We start from the raw sequence: 17107 nt of genomic DNA on the forward strand, positions 1-17107 counted from the left end.
TAAATAGATATAATTAAATAATATTGGGTTGCCTCCCAACAAGCGCTTCTTTAATGTCAATAGCTTGACAGTGAGCTCTCATGGAGCCTCACAAATGTTCAGAGCATTGTTGGGACCTTCCAACACCAAACTTAGAGTTTGAATGTGGGGGTTCAACACCAAACTTAGAGTTTGGTTGTGGCCTCCCAACACCAAATTTAAAGTTTGAATGTGGGGGCTTTGGTTGACTCTGCAGTGAGAGAAGCTTTTCATGCTTACTCTCCATGGTTACAGAAGGAGATCCTTGAGTTTTAAATACAAGGTTGTCCTCATTTAGTTGAAGGACCAATTCTCCTCTATCCACATCAATCACAGCTCTTGCTGTGGCTAGGAAGGGTCTTCCAAGGATGATGGATTCATCCTCATCCTTCCGAGTGTCTAGGATTATGAAATCAGCCGGGATGTAAAGGCCTTCAACCTTTACTAGCACGTCCTCTACTAGTCCATAAGCATGTTTTCTTGAGTTTTCTGCCATCTCTAATGAGATTCTGGCAACTTGCACCTCAAAGATCCCAAGTTTCTCCATTACAGAGAGTGGCATTAAGTTTATTTCTGACCCCAGGTCATACAGAGCCTTCTCAAAGGTCATGGTGCCTATGTTACAGAGAATTAGAAATTTACCAGGATCCTATTTCTTTTGAGATAATTTATGCCTATCCAATGCATTCAGTTCATTGGTGAGCAAGAGAGGTTCATCTTCCCAAGTCTCATTACCAAATAATTTGGCATTCAGCTTTATGATTGCACCAAGGTACTTAGCAACTTGCTCTTCAGTAATGTCTTCATCCTCTTCAGAGGATGAATACTCATCAGAGCTCATGAAGGGTAGAAAGAGGTTCAATGGAATCTCTATGGTCTCTAGATGAGCCTCAGATTCCTTTGGTTCCTCAAAGGGAAACTCCTTATTGGTCACTGAGCCTCCCAGGAGGTCTTCCTCACTAGGATTCACGTCCTCCTCCACCTCTTTGGGTTCGGCCACACCAAGTAAGGTAATGGCCTAGCACTCTCTTTTTGGATTCTCTTCTGTATTGCTTGGGAGAATACTAGGAGGAGTTTTAGTGACCCTTTTACTCAGCTGGCCCACTTGTGCCTCCAAATTTTTAATGGAGGACCTTGTTTCATTCATGAAACTTAAAGTGGCCTTAGATAGATCAGAGACTATATTTGCTAAGCTAGATAGATTCTACTCAGAATTCTCTGTCTGTTGCTGAGTGGATGATGGAAAAGGCTTGCTATTGCTAAACCTGTTTCTTCCACCATTATTAAAGCCTTGTTGAGACTTTTGTTGATCCTTCCATGAGAAATTTGGATGATTTCTCCATGAGGGATTATAGGTATTTCCATAGAGTTCCCCCATGTAATTCACCTCTGCTATTGCAGGGTTCTCAGGATCATAAGCTTCTTCTTCAGAAGATGCCTCTTGAGTACTGTTGGATGCAGCTTGCAATCCATTCAGACTCTGAGAAATCATATTGACTTGCTGAGTCAATATTTTATTCTGAGCCAATATGGCATTCAGAGTATCAATCTCAAGAACTTCCTTCCTCTGAGGCATCCCATTACTCACAGGATTCCTTTCAGAAGTGTACATGAACTGGTTATTTGCAACCATGTCAATGAGTTCCTGAGCTTCTGCAGGTGTTTTCTTTAGGTGAATGGATCCACCTGCAGAATGGTCCAATGACATTTTTGATAATTCAGACAGACCATCATAGAATATATCCAGGATGGTCCATTCTGAAAGCATGTCAGAAGGATACTTTTTGGTCAGTTGCTTGTATCTCTCCCAAGCTTCATAGAGGGATTCACCTTCTTTCTGTTTGAAGGTTTGAACATCCACTCTAAGCTTGCTAAGCTTTTGAGGAGGAAAGAACTTGGCTAAGAAAGTCGTGACCAGCTTATCCCAAGAGTTCAGGCTATCTTTAGGTTGAGAGTCCAACCATATTCTAGCTCTGTCCCTTACAGCAAACGGGAAAAGCATAAGCCTGTAGACCTCAGAATCAATCCCATTGGTCTTAACAGTCTCACAGATTTGCAAGAATTTAGTTAAGAACTGAAAAGGATCTTCTGATGGAAGTCCATGAAACTTGCAATTCTGTTGCATCAGAGAAACTAATTGAGGCTTTAGCTCAAAATTGTTTGCTCCAATGGCAGGGATTGAGATGCTTCTTCCATGTAAATTGAAATTTGGTGCAGTAAAGTCACCAAGCATGTTCCTTGCATTGTTATTATTTTCGGCCATGTCTCCATCTTTTTCGAAAATTTCTGTCAGATTTTCTCCAGAGACTTGTGCTTTAGCTTCCCTTAGTTTCCTCTTCAGAGTCCTTTCAGGTTCAGGATCGGCTTCAACAAGAATGTTCTTATCCTTGTTCCTGCTCATATGAAAAAGAAGAAAACAGAAAAGAAGAGGAATCCTCTATGTCACAGTATAGAGATTCCTTTATGTGAGTAGAAGAATAAAAGAAATCTGAACACAGAAAGAGGGAGAGGGTTCGAATTTTTAAGAAGAAGAGAAGTGTTAGTAGATAAATAAATAATTAGGAGGAGGTGAGAGAGAAGAATTTTTGAAAATAATTGAAAAGAAAAGAAAAATATTTTTGTTTTTATTTTGAATTTTGGTTAGAATTCAAAAAATTTAAAAAGAAAATTGAAGTTAAATTAAATTAAAATTTAAAACAATTAGTTAATTAAAAAGGAATTTTGAAAAAGAGGAAGGTGATTTTCAAAAATTAGAGAGAGAGAATTAGTTAGGTAGTTTTGAAAAAGATAAGAATTAAACAAAAAGATAAGATTAATTGAAAAATATTTGAAAATCAATTTTGAAAAGATAAGAGGTTAGAAAAGATTTTGAAATTGATTTTGAAAAAGATGTGATTGACATTGAAAAAGATATGATTGAAAATCATTTTGAAAAAGATTTGAATTGGAAATTAAAAAGATTTGATTTTTTTGAAATTAAAGTTGATTACTTGACTAACAAGAAACAAAAAGATATGATTTTAAAATTTAAAGATTGAACCTTTCTTATTAGGCAAGTAACAAACTAAAATTTTTTGAATCAATCACATTAATTGTTAGTAAAGATTTTGAAATTATGAAATGAAATTAAGAAAAAGATTTTGAAAATCATTTTAAAATTTTCGAAAATCATAAAAGAAATGAAAAAGATTTGACTTTTGAAAAAAGATTTGAAAAAGACAAAATTTTTAAATTGAAAATTTGATTTGACTTATAAGAAACAACTAAATTTTGAAATTTTTTTGAAAAAGTCAACTCAAATATTCGAAATTTATGAGAAGAATAAGGGAAAGATATTTTTTTATTTTTGAATTTTTAATGAAGAAAGAGAAAAACATAAAAATGATGCAAAACATGAAAATTTAAGATCAAAATAAAAATGCATGCAAGAACACTTTGAATGTCAAGATGAACACCAAGAACACTTTGAAGATCAAGATGAACACCAAGAATTATTTTTGAAAATTTTTAAGAAAAGAAAAACATGCAAGACACCAAACTTAAAAATTTTTAAACTTTAGACACTAATAATTCAAAAATGCATATGAAAAACAAGAAAAGACACAAAACAAGAAAATTTAAAGATCAAACAAAGAAGATCATCAAGAACAACTTGAAGATCATGAAGAACATCATACATGAGTTTTCAAAAACTTTAATGAAATTGAAAAGATGCAATTAACACCAAACATAAAATTTGACACTAGACTCAAACAAGAAACATCAAATTTTTGGTTTTTATGGTTTTATTAAATTTTTTTTTTCGAAAATTATTTTGGGAAAAACGAAAAAGAAGAAAAAAAATTTTTTTTGTATTTTTCGAAAATAAGAAATAAAAAGCTTAAAATTAAAATAAAATTACCTAATATGAGCAATAAGATGAACCGTCAGTTGTTCAAACTCGAACAATCCCCGGCAACGGCGCCAAAAACTTGGTGCGCAGAAATCGTGATCGTTCATTCCTTGGTAACGGCGCTGAAAACTTAATACGCACGTTCATAATCTTAATTCTTTGTCACAACTTCGCACAACTAACCAGCAAGTGCACTGGGTCGTCCAAGTAATAAACCTTACGTGAGTAAGGGTCGATCCCACGGAGATTGTCGGCTTGAAGCAAGCTATGGTCACTTTGTAAATCTCAGTCAGGCGGATTCAAATGGTTATGGTGAATTGATAATTAAAATATAAAATAGGATAGAGATACTTATGTAATTCCTTGGTGAGAATTTCAGATAAGCGTATAGAGATGCTTTTATTCCTCCTGAACCTCTGCTTTCCTGCTGTCTTCATCTAATTATTCCTAATCCTTTCCATGGCAAGCTTTAAGTAGGGCATCACCGTTGTCAATGGCTACTTCCCGTCCTCTCAGTGAAAATGGTCCAAGATGCGCTGTCACCGCACGGCTAATCATCTGTCGGTTCTCGATCATACTAGAATAGGATTCAGTAATCCTTTTGCGTCTGTCACTATGCCCAGTCACAACCATCCCTTCCCGGATCCTACTCGGAATACCACAGACAAGGTTTAGACTTTTCGAATCTCAAGAATGGCCACCAATAGTTCTAGCCTATACCAGGAAGACTTTGATCTCACGATCAGAAGGCTAAGAGATACACATTCAAGCTTGTTTGCATGTAGAACGGAAGTGTTTGTCAGACACGCGTTGATAAGTGAGAATGATGATGAGCGTCACATAATCATCACATTCATCATGTTCTTGTGTGCGAATGAATATCTTAGAGAAGAAATAGGCTTGAATTGAATAGAAAAATAATAGTACTTTGCATTAATTCATGAGGAACAACAGAGCTCCACACCTTAATCTATGGTATGTAGAAACTCTACCGTTGAAAATACATAAGGGATAATGGTCCAGGCATGGCCGAATGACCAGCCTCCCAAAGAGGGTTCAATCATCAAAACATGATCAAAAGATGATCCGAAGATGTAAATATAATAGTAAAAAGTCCTATTTATACTAAACTAGTTACTAGGGTTTACAGAGATAAGTAAATGATGCAGAAATCTACTTCCGGGCCCACTTGGTGTGTGCTTGGGCTGAGCATTAAAGCTTTCACGTGTAGAGGTCTTCCTTGGAGTTAAACACCAGTTTGTAACCTGTTTCTGGCATTTAACTCTGCTTTGCAACCTCTTTCTGGCGTTTAACTCCAGAATAAGGCAGAAATCTGGCATTGAACGCAAGTTTGCATCGTCTAAACTCAGGAAAAGTATGGACTATTATATATTGCTAGAAAGTCCTGGATGTCTACTTTCTAACGCAATTCAAAGCGCGCCATTTGGACTTCTGTAGCTCCAGAAAATCCACTTTGAGTGCAGGGAGGTCAGAATCCAACAGCATCTGCAGTCCTTCTTCAGCCTCTGAATCAGATTTTTGCTTAGGTCCCTCAATTTCAGCCAGAAATTACCTGAAATCACAGAAAACACACAAACTCATAGTAAAGTTCAGAAATGTGAATTTTAATTAAAAACTAATAAAAATATACTAAAAACTAACTAAATCATATTAAAAACTATGTAAAAACACTGCCAAAAAGTGTATAAATTATCTGCTCATCATGCGACAAGAGGGAGAGGGGCTACCGGAGAGGATGTCTAGGGAGAAGGTCAGAGAGAGAGTGGGTTGTAGGGGAGAGGGGGCGGCAGCGAAAGTGGGCTGCAGAGGGACTACCGACGGCGGCGGGGCTGACGGAGTGACAGGAAGAGGGTTAGAGAGAGAGTGGGAGAAGAGAGGGTAAACCGAGAGAAGGAGATTTGAAATGAAAGGGGAGAGGGTTCGCACCTCAAATTTTTTGGCTCGTTACAATCAGATTTACTGGCGAATAACTTCAATGGTAATGTTTTGCAGGTGACCAAAATACTGCGTCGTACTAAATTGAGTTACCGTTGGATCTATCCGATGGTAACGAATCTGCGTCAAGTTTTCCATTTTTCCTTCATTTATTACAAGTCACTTTACCGTCAGAATAGAAATTTAACGGTAAATAGTTCCACCTCTCGCTTATAAATCTGATTGTAAATCCGACAGTAACATGCAACGCTAAATCTGACGGAAAATCCAATGGTACCCAACGATTTTTTTTGTGATGAATATCCATCGAAATATACATTTTCAAAAAGTGTTTTAGAGATTAGATTTTGGTATGATTTTTTACAATTTATTTTGTCAATGACCAAGAATACTTTTAAAAAATAAATTTTTTTATAAAATTTTAACACAACTGCAAAAGTAATTTGTTAAATAAAAAAGTTATTTTTCTCATAAAAAATAATATTTTTTTATTATTTTGTTGTATTTTATAATATTTTATAGACATTTTTGTTATTAAAAGTTAGAGTATTTTTTAGGTTTAATTACTCTGTTGGTCTCTATAGTTTTGCAAAATTTTTAATTAGGTCTCTATATTTTTTTCCTTTTAATTGGGTCCTTGCACCAATTTTTTTTTCAATTAGGTCCATTTTGGTAGTAATTGGCTTAATTGTATAGGGACCCAACTAAAAAAAATTGGTGCAGGGACTCAAATAAAAGGAAAAAAAAGTGTAGGGACTCCATTAAAAAAAAATTGGTGCAAGGACTCAATTAAAAGGAAAAAAATATAGAGACCTAATTAAAAAATTCGCGTTCCTATAGGAACCAACAGAGTAATTAAACCTATTTTTTATTAAACCAACCTCCATCAGCCCAACATAACAACAACACAAAAAAATTCAGGCCCAAATTTAACATTCATAAGAAGCAATTCTTTACTTTTCTATTATTTCTTTTTGCTCAAACTTTTCTTCTATTGTTCCAAAATGTGTGACTCACCTTTTCTGTTAGGATAAGATTCATTTTCTAGATTTGATAGCTGTCATATGGATTTGGTGAGCTGTGCATTTTTCTTTCTATATATATACATCCTTTGTAATCATTGGTCAACAAGGGGAATACAATACACATTTTCATTCATTCATACTATTCTCTGCCTTTTTCTTGTTCTTGTTATGGTATCAGAGCCGTTACGGCTCTATTGATACCCAGAATATAGTTAAAATCTCTAGTTCTAATAATCAGTGATCTCCTCCCTCTCCTCCTTCTTCTTCATCACACATAGTGGATATTTTTTAAGATCAATCCAGTCCCTATTATATACATCCTAGCGAAAATTTTACGTCTGTGCTTGTTGCTCCTATTCTAACAAGAAATAACTACTATTCTTGGAGTAGATATTTCACCATAGCAGTTATTTCTAAAAATAAACATGATTTTCTCACTGGTACAATACCTTCACCCCTTTCTGAATATCCTCTCATCCCAGCCTAGGAACGTTGCAACAACCTCGTTCTTTCCTAGCTTTTTCATTCTCTTTCACCATCCATCACTCAGAGCATGATATATCTCAATATTGCTGCCTCTGTTTGTATTGATCTTAAAGAATGATTTTGTTAGTCAAATTTCTTACGCGTAGCAGAATTACAAGAAGAAGTTTATAGCCTAAAACAAGGTACACTTACTGTCACTGACTTCTATACTTTTCTGAAAACCCTCTGGGAGAAACTTGAAAATTCCATACCACTTCCTATCTTCACTTGTCCAAATAAAACCTATCGAAACCAAGACTTCATCATTAGATTTTTGAAGGGCCTAAATAAATGGTACGCGGTCGTTCGTTCACAGTTACTTCTCATGGACCTTCTGCCTCCTGTGACCAGAGTCTTCGCGATGGTAATTTAACATGAGTGGCAGATCCAAATCGGGTCTAGTATCCTAGATGAGCAGCGGATTTTTGCCGCCGCATTGGATACCTCACACGTCTCCTATAGCTGCGGACGAGGCTCTGGTTCCGCTAATGCCCGACGTGATGCTCCTCCTTCCAAGCTTTGCACATTCTGTGGAAAAGGGGGGCACACTGTGGATGTTTGCTATGGAAAGCACGGTTACCCCCTAGGTCATTTGCGATTCCCAGGACAGTCGTGCATCTCCAGCGAAAGGGCACCCTCTTCTGTGCACAGCACCATCGCCTCCTTCCAACCCTCTCTGTCACAGCCACCAAATGCCCTAATTCAGAGGGGGGAGGGATGCGTTGAAGACAACCCAGGAGCAGTCAGTAATGGGCTTGACCCCCTCCCAATACAATACTCTCTTGGCATTTTTGAAACACGCTTAGGCCTATGCTTCAGAAAACAAGGATGAGAAGGGCTCTACTTCCTCTCAAACCGGGCTGCTTCCTACCCATGTTTGGGCATTTATTTACTTTGTTCTTCATATACCTTTTTTATTTTAAATAATATTACATCATCCTCTAATTTTTCTGGTACTTGGATAATTGATTCTGGTACTACAGATTATACAACTTCGAATTTTTCAAATTTTGTTTCTTACACAAAAATTAGACCTATTATTGTTCATATGCCAAATAGTTCACAAGTCATTGCACAATATAAAGGTGTTGTTATATTTCCAACATCTTATTTTTTAATGATGTCTTGTATTTGCCAATGTTTTACTTCAATCTAATTTTCGTTTTAAAAATTACCTCTATGCTTCATTATGATCTTACTTTTTCTCAATATTCATGTCTTCTACAGGAATTGAACACATTGAGGATGATTGATTTGGGTAAATTAAGAGAAGGATTGTACATCTTTGAAAAAGCCTTTGACACCACCAATAACACTACAATACCGTTACATTCAATAAATTTCACACACCATCAACACTCAACATCTTCTAAGTTATGGCATCTCCATTTAGGATATTTTTTTGGACAAAGACTCAATTTTTTATATAGGTAATATCCTTTTATTTCATCTCATCAAAATGAAATTTACGATGTATGCCATTTTTCTAAGCAAAGAAAACTTTCTTTTTCACAACTTTGAGTCATGCAAACGCTAATTTTGAATTATTACACTTTGATATTTTGGGACTATTTAGAACTGTTTCTATTCATTATCATAAATATTTTTTAACTATTGTAGATGATTTTAGCTGATTCACTTGGGTTGTTTTATTAAAGTCTAAAAGTGAGGTTTTACAACACATTACAAATTTTATTGGTTTAGTAAAAACTCAATTTAATTCAAAAGTTAAAATTGTTCGTTGTGATAATGGTCCTAAATTTTTATTTACTGAATTTTACTCATCCAAAGGGATCATTCATCGACGAAGTTGTGTTGAAATACCTCAACATAATGGTAGAGTGGAAAAAAATATCAACATATTTTAAATGTTGCAAGAGCTTTCATATTTCAATCCAATTTACCTCTTAATTTTTGATTTTATGCTATCAATCAGCGGTTTATTTAATAAATCAGATTCCATCATCTATTTTAAAATTTAAAACCTCTTTTGAAGTTTTATATAATAAATCACCTAATTACAATGATTTAAAAATTTTTGGATACTTATGTTTTGTTTCTACTCTTACTAACATTTGTTCAAAATTTGATCCGCGGGCATACAAAGCAATTTTTCTTGGTTACCCAAATGGTTTAAAAGGATATATTGTCTATTCTTTACATGATAAAAAGATTTTGGTATCTAGAAATGTTCTTTTTCATGAATTAACTTTATCTTTAGTCACCAAAAGCCCAAAACCTCTTCAACCCATTACACCTATTCTTGGCCCAAATTCTCACTCCTCCTTACCTCCTGCACAACACACACACCAATCCATTCCTATTGATCCCACCACCCAATATGCTACTTCCCATCATCTTCACCCTAATACCATTTTTCCAGAAACCCCTACTTCAATTCCTTCTTCATCAACGTGTTCAACCCCTTCTCCCTCTCTTTTCCACTTCTTCACCTATTTTTCTTTTCCCTCTTCTTAAAATTTGAATACTCTCTCTCTCATCTCTTTATATTTATTTTATTTATTTACTAACATTTCTCTTCTACTCATCTAATAATTTGAACCCTCTCCCTCTCTCTGTGTTCGAATTCTTCTTATTCTCTCTCTACCTCATTCTTCTAGTCTTCTTTTCTTCTGACACATAAAGGAATCTCTATACTGTGATATAGAGGATTCCTCTTCTCTTTTTGTTCTCTTCTTTTTCATATGAGCAGGAACAGGGATAAAGACATTCTTGTTGAAGCTGATCCTGAACCTAAAAGGACTCTGAAGAGAAAGCTAAGAGAAGATAAAGCACAACACTCCGGAGAGGACCTTACAGCAAATTTCAAAAAAGAGGCAAACATGGCAGCCGAACCTGAGAACAATTGTGGAGATGCAAGGAAGATGCTTGGTGACTTTACTGCACCAACTTCCAACTTCTATGGAAGAAGCATCTCAATTCCTGCAATTGGGGCAAACAACTTTAGTTTCTCTAATGCAACAGAATTGTAAGTTTCATGGACTTCTATTGGAAGATCCTCATCAGTTCTTAGCTGAATTCTTGCAAATCTGTGACACTATTAAGACCAATGGGGTTGATCCCGAGGTCTACAGACTTATGCTTTTCTCCTTTTCTATAAGAGACAGAGCTCGGATATGGTTGGACTCACAACCTAGAGAAAGCTTGAACTCTTGGGAAAAGTAGGTCAATGCTTTCTTGGCCAAATTCTTTCCACCTCAAAAGATGAGCAAGGTTAGAGTGGAAGTCCAAATCTTCAGACAGAAGGAAGATGAATCCCTCTATGAAGCTTGGGAAAGATACAAACAATTGATCAGAAGGTGTCCTTCTGACATGCTTTCAGAATGGAGCATCTTAGGTATATTCTATGATGGTCTGTCTAAATTGTCCAAGATATCATTGGACCACTCTGCTGGTGGATCTCTTTATCTGAAGAAAACACCCGCAGAAGCCCAAGAACTCATTGAAATCGTTGCAAATAACCAGTTCATGTATACTTCTGAAAGAAATCCTGTGAATAATGGGATGACTCAGAAGAAAGAAGTTCTTAAGATTGATACTCTGAATGCCATATCGGCTCAGAATAAAATATTGACTCAGCAAGTCAATATGATTTCTCAGAATCTGACTGGAATACAAGCTGCATCCGACAGTACTAAAGAAGCCTCCTCTGAAGGAGAAGCTTATGTCCCTGAGAATCCTGCAATGGAAGAGGTGAATTACATGGGAGAATTCTATGAAAACACCTATAATCCTTCATGGAGAAATCATCCAAATTTCTCATGGAAGGATCAACAGAAGCCTCAACAAGGCTTCAATAATAATAATGGTGGGAGAACTAGGTTTGGCAATAGCAAGCCTTTTCCATCATCTTCTCAGCAATAGACAGAGAATTCTAAGCAGAGCATCTCTGACTTAGCAACCATAGTATCTGATCTATCTAAGACCACTCTCAATTTTATGACTGAAACAAGGTCCTCCATCAGAAATTTGGAGGCACAAGTGGGTCAGCTGAGTAAAAGAGTTACTGAAATCCCTCATAGTACTCTCCCAAGAAATACAGAAGAGAATCCAAAGAGAGAGTGCAAGGCCATCAAAATATCCAAAGTGGTCGAACCTATAGAGGAGGAAGAAGTAGTGATTTCTAGTGAGGAAGACCTCAATGGACGTCCACTAACCACTAAAGAGTTCCCTAATGAGGAACCAAAGGAATCTGAGGCTCATACAGAGACCATAGAGATTCTACTGAACTTACTGTTACCATTCATGAGCTCTTATGAGTATTCTTCCTCTGAAGAAGATGAAGATATTATTGAAGAGCAAGTTGCTCAGTATCTAGGAGCAATCATGAAGCTGAATGCCAAGTTATTTGGTAATGAGACTTGGGAGGATGAACCTCCATTGCTCATCAATGAACTGAATGCCTTGGTTCAGCAGAAATTACCTCAGCAGAAACTGGATCCTGGAAAGTTCTTAATACCTTGTACCATAGGCACCATGACCTTTGAGAAGGCTCTGTATAACCTGGGGTCAGGTATAAACCTCATGCCACTCTCTGTAATGGAAAAACTAGAGATCTTTGAGGTATAAACTGCAAGAATCTCACTAGAGATGGCAGACAAATCAATGAAACAGGCTTATGGACTTGTAGAGGATGTCTTAGTGAAGGTTGAAGGCCTTTACATCCCTGTTGACTTCATAATCCTAGACATTGGAAAGGATGAGGATGACTCCATCATCCTTGGAAGACCCTTCTTAGCCACAGCAAGGGCTGTGATTGATGTGGACAGAGGAGAGTTAGTCCTTCAAGTGAATTAAGACTACCTTGTGTTTAAGGCTCAAGGATCTTCTTCTGTAAACATGAAGAAGAAGCATGAAAAGCTTCATCCAATTCTCTCTATACAGAGTCAAGTAGAGCCCCCACATTCAAACTCTAAGTTTGGTGTTGGGAGGCCACAATCATGCTCTGAGTATCTGTGAAGCTCTGTAGGAGCTTACTGTCAAGCTATTGACATTAAAGAAGCGCTTATTGGGAGGCAACCTAATCTTATTTATCTATGTTAATTACTTTTTCATTTCATTTTCTACTGTTAGTTTATGTTTTCTTTAGGTTGATGATCAAGTGGAGTCACAAAAATAGCTGTAGAATTAAAGCGGAATCAAAAACAGCATCAAAAATAGCACACCCTGGAGGACATGCTTACTGGAATTTAAACGCCAGTAAGGATAGCAGAATGGGAGTTTAACGCCCAGTCTGACAGCATTCTGGGCGTTAAATGCCAGAAAGGGACATCAGCCTGGCGTTTAACACCAGGAAAGGTAGCAGACTGGCGTTAAATGCCAGAAATGGCACACAGAGGGCATTTAAATGCCAGAAAGGTGCAGGGAGCAGAATTTCTTGACACCTTAGGATCTGTGAACCCCAACTCTTCCCCAAAATAACCTCCACCAATCACCTCCATTTCTCCTCCAAAACCATCATACAACCCACCTAACCCCACCCATTCAAATTCAAACCATCTCCCTCCCAAACCCAACCCCTATTACAAGAATTCTCTCTCCACTCCACTCCTCTATAAGCCCTTCATCACTCCTTCATTTTCACACATCATAACCACCTAAAACCCCCCTTGGCCGAACCATTCACACACCTCCATCTCCTCCATCACTTCTTCCTCTAATCCCTTCTTTCTTCTTTTGCTCGAGGACGAGCAAACTTTTTAAGTTTGGTGTGGAAAAAAGCTCTGCTTTTTGTTTTTTACATAACCATTAATGGCACCTAAGGCCGAAGAAACCTCTAGGAAGAGGAAAGGGAAGGCAGTTGCTTCCAATTCTGAGTCATGGGAGATGGAGAGATTCATCTCAAAAGCCCATCACTAGAAAGAGGATAGAGCAAACAAGAGAGCCCACTCATGGACCTCAACAAGAGCATGAGGAAGTCCCTCATCAAGAAATCTCTACCTCAAGGGATGCATTTCCCTCCACACAACTATTGGGAGCAACTCAACACCTCTTTAGGAGAATTGAGTTCCAACATGGAGCAACTAAGAGTGGAGCACCAAGAGCACTCTATCATCCTCCATGAAATCAGAGAGGACCAAAAGTCCATGAGAGAGGAGCAACAAAGGCAAGGAAGAGACATAGAGGAGCTCAAGAACTTTATTGGTTCTTCAAGAGGAAGAAGAAGCCACCATCACTAAGGTGGACCCGTTCTTTAATCTCCTTATTTATTTTCTTTTCTGTTTTCGGTTTTTATGCTTTATGTTTTGACTATGTTTGTGTCTTCATTACATGATCATTAGTGTTTAGTGTCTATGTCTTAAAGCTATGAATGTTCCATGAATCTTTCACCTTTCTTAAATGAAAAATATTTTCTGAAAAAGAAAAAGAAGTACATGAATTTTGAATTCTATCTTGAAAATAGTTTAATTATTTTGATGTGGTGGCAATTCTTTTTGTTTTTTGAATGAATGCTTGAACAGTGCACATTTTTTATAGTGAAGTTTATGAATGTTAAAATTGTTGGCTCTTGAAAGAATAATGAAAAAAGAGAAATGTTATTGATTTGAAAAATCATAAAATTGATTCTTGAAGCAAGAAAAAGCAGTGAAATACACAAAGCTTGCAAAAAAAAATGGCAAAAAATAAAGAAAAAGAAAGAAAAAAGAAAAAGCAAGCAGAAAAAGCCAAGAGCTCTTTAAACCAAAAGGCAAGAGCAAAAAGCCAATAACCCTTTAAACTAAAAGTCAAGGGTAAAAAGGATCCAAGGCTTTGAGCATTAATGGATAGGAGGGCCCAAAGGAATAAAATCCTGGCCTAAGCGACTAAGTCAAGCTGTCCCTAACCATGTGCTTGTGTCATTAAGGTCCAAGTGAAAAACTTGAGACTGAGTGGTAAAAGTCGTGATCCAAAGCAAAAAGAGTGTGCTTAAGAACTCTGGGCACCTCTAACTGGGGACTCTAGCAAAGCTGAGTCACAATCTGAAAAGGTTCACCCAGTTATGTGTCTGTGGCATTTATGTATCCGGTGGTAATACTGGAAAACAAAATGCTAAGCATCACGGCCAAGACTCATAAAGTAGTTGTGTTCAAGAATCAACATACTAAACTAGGAAAATTAGTAACACTATCTGAATTCTGATTTCCTATGGATGCCAATCATTCTAAACTTCAAAGGATAAAGTGAGATGCCAAAACTGTTCAGAAGCAAAAAGCTACTAGTCCCGCTCATCTAATTGGAACTAAGCTTCATTGATATTTTGAAATTTATTGTATTTTCTCTTCTTTTTATCCTATTTTGTTTTTATTTGCTTGGGGACAAGCAACAATTTAAGTTTGGTGTTGTGATGAGTGGATAATTTATACGCTTTTTGGCATTATTTTTACATAGTTTTTAGTATATTTTAGTTACTTTTTATTATATTTTTATTAGTTTTTATGCAAAAATTACATTTCTGGACTTTACTATGAGTTTGTGTATTTTTCTGTAATTTCAGGTATTTTCTGGCTAAAATTGAGGGACCTGAGCAAAAATCTGATTCAGAGGCTGAGAAAGGACTGCAGATGCTGTTGGATTCTGACCTCCCTGCACTCAAACGCATTTTTCTGGAGCTACAAAAGTCCAATTGGCACGTTCTTAATTGGGCTGGAAAGCTAACATCTTGGAATTTCTAGCAATATATAATAGTTTATACTTTGCCCGAGATTTGATGGCCCAAACTGGCGTTCAACGCCAGCCAGTGACCCTTTTCTGGCGTAAAACGTCGAAACTGGCACCAGAACTGGAGTTAAACGCCCAAACAGGCATCCAAGCTGGCATTTAACTCCAGAAAAGGCCTATGCACGTGTAAAGCTCAAAGCTCAGCCCAAGCGCACACCAAGTGGGCCCCGAAAGTGGATTTCTGCACTCTCTACACTTAGTTACTCAATTTCTGTAATCCTTAGTAACTAGTTTAGTATAAATATTAGTCTTTCCTATTGTATTCGAACTTTTTTCATATTTTATCAACTTCATGCTTGGCTGGCCTCACGGCCATGCCTAGGCTATTTTCTCTTATGTATTTTCCAACGGTGGAGTTTCTACACCTCATAGATTAAGGTGCGGAGCTCTGCTGTTCTTCATGAATTAATCAATTAATGCAAGTACTATTGTTTCTCTTTCAATTCATGCTTACTTATTCTCCAAGATATACCCTCGTACTTAATTCAGTTAAGTCAGAATGAAGGGGTGACCCGTAACAATCACCCACTATCTTCGTTACTCGCTTAGCCAAGATCTGTGTGCCTGACAACCACAAGCGGTCTACATGATGTTCAACGTAGTCATTAGACGACATCCAGAGTATAATCTCTTGGGTCTATGATCCACGGATTTGACTTGCCTCTCCTGACAACAGAGCATTCGAATCCGTGAGATTAGAACCTTTGTGGTAGAGGCTAGAACCAATTGGCAGCATTCCTGAGATCCGATAAGTCTAAACCTTGTCTGTGGTATTTCGAGTAGGATCTGGGACGGAATGACTGTGACGAGCTTCAAACTCACGAATGTTGGGCGCAGTGACAGTGTGCAAAAGGATACAGAGATCCTATTCTGACACAAGTGAGAACCGACAAATGATTAGCCGTGCGGTAGCTATGCCTGGTATTTTTCATCCGAGATGAGAGATCCGACAGTTAATTAGCCGTACAGAAACCGTACTTGGACCATTTTCACTGAGAGGACGGATGGTAGCCATTGACAACGGTGATCCACCAACATACAGCTTGCCATGGAAGGGAGCACGCATGATTGGATGAAGACAATAGGAAATCAGAGGTTCAAAAGCAACAAAGCATCTCCAAACGCTTATCTGAAATTCCCACCAATGAATTACATAAGTATCTTTATTTTAATTTACGTTTTATTTATCTTTCAATTATCAAAACTCATAACCAATTGAATCCGCCTGACTAAGATTTACAAGATGACCATAGCTTGCTTCAAGCCGGCAATCTCTATGGGATCGACCCTTACTCGCGTAAGGTTTTATTACTTGGACGACCCAGTGCACTTGCTGGTTAGTTGTACCGGAGTTGTGAAAAGTGTGATCACAATTCCGTGCACCAGTATGCAAAATTAAACACTGGCCAGATCGATCAATCAAACGTTACAAAGCCCGTTTAGTTGTCAAGGGTTTCACTCAGACAGAGGGTGTGAATTTTTTAGAAACATTCTCCCCTATTGTCAAACCTGCAACTATCCGAATTGTTCTTGCTCTAGCTTCCATTCGACGATAGCCTATACAACAGCTAGACATGAGCAATACCTTTTTGCACAGTGATTTGTCTGAAGTTTATATATGGAACTTCCTCCTGGTCTCTCTGGTCGGTCCAATCAATGCCGCCAACTTTTCAAGTCTCTGTATGGTATATGACAATCAAGTCGTATGTGGTATGAGAAGCTCTCTGTTCTACTTATTTCTTGTGGATATCAACAAACCATTTTTTTATTATAGCTTGTTTATTAAAGTTAAAGGCAGCAAATTTTGTATCTTGTTAATTTATGTTGACGATATTGTACTTACTAGTAATTCAGTTTCTGAAATGGCAGCAATAAAAAAAATTCTCATTGATCATTTTAAAATTAAGGATTTGGGGACTTTGAAGTATTTTTTGGGTATTGAAGTTACTTATTCCAATTCAGGAATTTCCTT

The 17107-nt window shown here is 37.1% G+C and overlaps 2 non-coding genes across 2 annotated transcripts; one reads left to right on the top strand and one right to left on the bottom strand.

Annotated features, from left to right (window-relative positions):
- The first annotated feature begins 1780 nt into the window (after positions 1–1780).
- LOC112745806 (small nucleolar RNA R71) lies at positions 1781–1888 on the top strand. Its single transcript, XR_003173717.1, has one exon. It is a non-coding gene; the product is annotated as a small nucleolar RNA R71 (small nucleolar RNA).
- Positions 1889–10647: 8759 nt separating this feature from the next.
- On the bottom strand, positions 10648–10756 carry LOC112746353 (small nucleolar RNA R71). The gene has a single exon (XR_003174242.1). It is a non-coding gene; the product is annotated as a small nucleolar RNA R71 (small nucleolar RNA).
- Between the last annotated feature and the right edge of the window lie 6351 nt (positions 10757–17107).

The sequence above is a fragment of the Arachis hypogaea genome, chromosome 14, assembly GCF_003086295.3.
Source record: "Arachis hypogaea cultivar Tifrunner chromosome 14, arahy.Tifrunner.gnm2.J5K5, whole genome shotgun sequence".
Taxonomy (NCBI): Eukaryota; Viridiplantae; Streptophyta; class Magnoliopsida; order Fabales; family Fabaceae; genus Arachis; species Arachis hypogaea.